General features: G+C 51.8%; 1 protein-coding gene across 2 annotated transcripts in view; it reads left to right on the top strand.

Moving 5' to 3' along the window:
* The first annotated feature begins 1369 nt into the window (after positions 1–1369).
* The window catches only part of NRBP1 (nuclear receptor binding protein 1), a 14319-nt gene continuing 12009 nt past the window's right edge, over positions 1370–3679 (top strand). For both annotated transcript variants that reach the window (XM_017545617.2, XM_017545618.2), the window contains exon 1: positions 1370–1512. The gene's annotated coding sequence lies outside the window, so the exon portion shown is untranslated. The remainder of the gene's footprint in view (positions 1513–3679) is intronic.

A 3679-nucleotide genomic window follows, 5' to 3' on the forward strand; every position in this document is an offset into this window, starting at 1 on the left:
TGAAACTCCGTCTCAAAAAAAAAAAATAAAAATAAATAAATACAAGAGAAGGCCCATAAGTTTAATAAGATTTTTAAAAGGGGGTTTGAGCCCTCTCTTCCAAAGATAAAATAATCAAGTTAGGAAGGGTGAGTTTTTTTTTTTTTTTTTTGAGACGGATTCTCACTCTGTTGCTCAGGCTGGAGCGTATTGGTGCAATTTTGGCTTACTGCAGCTTCTGCCTTCTGGGCGCAAGTGATCTTCCCACCTCAGTCTCCAAAGTAGCTTGAGACAACAGACGTGTGCTACCTAATTTTTGTATTTGTAGTAGAGGTGGGGGTTTCACCATATTGGCCAGGCTGGTCTCGAACACCTGAGCTCGTGATCCGCCTGCCTGGGCCTCCCAAAGTGCTGGGATTACCATCCGAAAGATCAGTTTTAAAAATGAATATTTTTAAGTGATGAGAAAACGAGAGGGTTTCTGCCATATGTCCTTTCTCCCAGTAAAATAGGATTAGAGATTTCCCTTTACGGACAGTAAAATTTGGTAATTGTGACATTCCCAAGTTCTGTTGATTGATTCATCATCATTCCTCCATCATACTCGTCTAAGGGCAGAGTGAACTTTCATCCTGAAGGCTCCGCGCTTAGTTTTCGCAGATCAATAATAGCTCACCCGGAATTTATCATCTTTTCTTTCCGCTTCCTCGAAACGAGTCTAAATTCTTTCCAAACATCTTCTCAACGTAGTCTTCTTTGATGAAATTTACTGTTTCGGATTCTAGACTTGGCTGTTACCAACTTAACTTTCGGTCAATAGTTTAATGCCTCTGATGCAGGTTTTGCATTTGCCAACTACCACTGAATGATAATTTAAATGAGTTCGTTCTTACGAGGATCAAATTAAACATCTGTGAAAACCTCTTACAAAGTTTCAGCAAATAGTGCTATGCAGTCCCAGAGTTAACTACTAATTTTCAGCGTTAGGTAATTTTTAATAGCTTTCCGGAGAATTGACGTCCGGCACACCAGTCTCGTTCCAAAATAATGCGGGCGGGGGCTGGGGGGCGCTCCTCTCGGATTGAGGCTACGTTTTTGGCTCCTTTTGTCTTTTTGGGTCATTAGAACTGTCATGGCGCCTTCAAGAAGAAGGAAGAGGCCCTCCCTGCGTCCAGCAGAACCATCTGGGGCACCTGGATCGGGCGGTGGAGTGGATAGAGAGACGAGCCCCAGCTGGGACCGAAAACACCCACCCCTACGAGAGGTCTCGGCCGGACGGGCGCAAGGGAAGGAGAGCGGGTGGAAGCCTACCCCAGCGAGCGCCCTGCGGCAGGGCCCCGCCCACCCAGCGCGTCGCCCAATGGAAACCTGCCGACGGTGCGGCACCGCCCATCTGTTGGTTGGGACGCCGCGAGGGCGGGGCCCACAGTTCGGTTGCGCTGCGGAGCGCAGCTGTGAGGGAGTCGCTGTGATCCCGGGCCCCGGAACCCGAGCTGAAGCTGAAGCGCAGGCTGCGGGGAGCGGAGTCGGGAGGTGAGCGCCCAGGGAAATGAGGGCCCGAGGAGGGAGGGGCTCGCGAGAGGACAGAAGGATCGGCCTCCGAAGCCCGGGACGATGGGACCCGCCAGGCGGGTGATGAAGGCGGCCCTGTTCACTCAGTAGCCCAGGCCCGATCGGGCCCTGCCTGCTGGAGCCGAGGGGCCGCTTCGGCCCTGCAGTCTCTGCCTGGGCCTCCCCGGTCTCCCCGGCGTGGCGGCAGCGCCCCGGAATTCTGCGGGCGCAGGTCGGGAGGCCCTGGCGTTCGCTTGGAACTCTGGCTGCGAGAGGCGGGGCCCGGCGGGCGGGGGCGGGGGCGGGGGCGGCGGTCGCGGCCCGGCGGCCTGCGGAAGCGCGGCGGCCTGGCTGGGCCTGCTCGCGGGGCGGCGCGCCGACTGCGCGGGGGCGTGGCCTGCGCCCCTGACTGCGCCGCCCTGCTGGCCTTTGATGAGGTGGCCGCCGCTTGCTCCCTGGGCCCCAGTCGGGTGCCCGCGCGGGCCGCCTCTGCCTTCCAGACGCCGGGCATGCGACCTGTTGGAGTGTGAAATTCTAGGGGCCAGTTTCCTCCCCCAAGCGGCTTCATTTCCGACTGGACAGTGCGGCGGGTATCAGAGGCCCTTTGGTCCGCTCAGAGTGAGGAGAGCCAAGAGGCCCGATCCCACGAGTTCTTGCGGAGGGGTTGACACGCAGAGGGGGTTCTGTCCAATAAGTGAAAATCTCAGGGAAAAACTTTGCAGGGCCATCTGCCTTACTCCGAAGTGAACACTCTGCACCTCTCAGGATGACTGGAGGCGGCCAGGCGATAGATTCCCCTTACGAGCGTAAATGAGCTTTTCCATGTGTGATCTCTTTTAAACCTCTCAGCGACTCTGAGGCAAAACTCCCAGTGTCGCGGAGGTTTCTTCATCAATAGGAGGAGTGCTGGAGGATCTTGGGCACTGCCCTTGTTTTGCTTGTGTTGAAAAAATTAGGAAGGAGCAAAAAGTCACAAAAAATAAGGGAGGGGATAAGCAAATTCCAAGGGCATCTTTCACTGATGAAGGGTTGGTGTCTTCTGTGGTGCCCTACTGTGGGTTAGTTGTTTGTGTCCTAGGTCCAGAAGTTTCTTTGCAGTCCATTGGCTGTGGCTTTCCTGTATTAGAATTCTGCTATTTCCTGTTTTAGTCTGGCTGGGAATTTTACTTAGTTCAGATTCTAGACGCATTCAGTGAATGTAGCTGCTCTAGGAAGTAACTGATAGTGTCTTACCATTTGCTTAGCTACTTTTCAGAAGCAGGAACATGATCTCTAACAGAAGTTTTCTGGTAGATTACTAAAACAGGCAGATAGTAGCTTTCCTGGCTGGCTGAGTTAAATCTCTCTCCAGCGATCCTCCCACTTCAGCCTCCTAAGTAGCTGGGATTACAGGCATGAGCCAGCGCGCCTGGCAAATCTCTCTAGAATAAGCCAGGACCTAGAAAATAACATAGGGAAAGAATATCTTGCCAGATTTCCTCTGTAGTGCCTATTGCTCTTTGGTATTTACTAGACTGTCTTCTAATAAAAATCTTCTGAGTTGGGTTAAACATAGTGTAGATTGAGGGCAGAGATGGGCACAAATGGGCATCAGAGTTCTAAAATGTGAGCTTTTCAAAAATTGGTATTGATTAGAGGCTTCTAGGATTCTGAACTGAGAGGAGCAGATTTACTTTCCAGGATATCACTTTCTTTTTCTTTATTTTCTTTCTTTCTTCTTTTTTTTAAAGACGGGGTTTCACCATGTTGGTCAGGCTGGTCTTGAACTCCCGACCTCAGGAGATCCACGCGCCTTGGCCTCCAAAGTGCTTGGATTATAGGCGTGAGCCACCATGCCAGGCCCCCCCCCTTTTTTTTTTTTTTTTTGAGACATAGTCTCACTCTTTCACCCAGGCTGGAGTGCAGTGGTGCCACCTGGCTCAATGCATCCTCTGCCTTCTGAATTCTCATGCTTCAGCCTCCTGAATAAACTGGGATTACAGATGTGTGCCACCACACCCTGCTAATTTTTGTATTTTTTTTGTTGCCCAGGCTGGTCTCGAACTTCTGAGCTCACACAGTCTGCCCGCCACCACCTCCCAAAGTGCTGGGATTACAGGTGTGAGCCAGCTTACCCGGCCCAGGGCATCATTTTCTTTTTTTTTTTTTT

The sequence above is a fragment of the Cebus imitator genome, unplaced genomic scaffold, assembly GCF_001604975.1.
Source record: "Cebus imitator isolate Cc_AM_T3 unplaced genomic scaffold, Cebus_imitator-1.0 Scaffold180, whole genome shotgun sequence".
In the NCBI taxonomy this organism is placed as follows: domain Eukaryota; kingdom Metazoa; phylum Chordata; class Mammalia; order Primates; family Cebidae; genus Cebus; species Cebus imitator.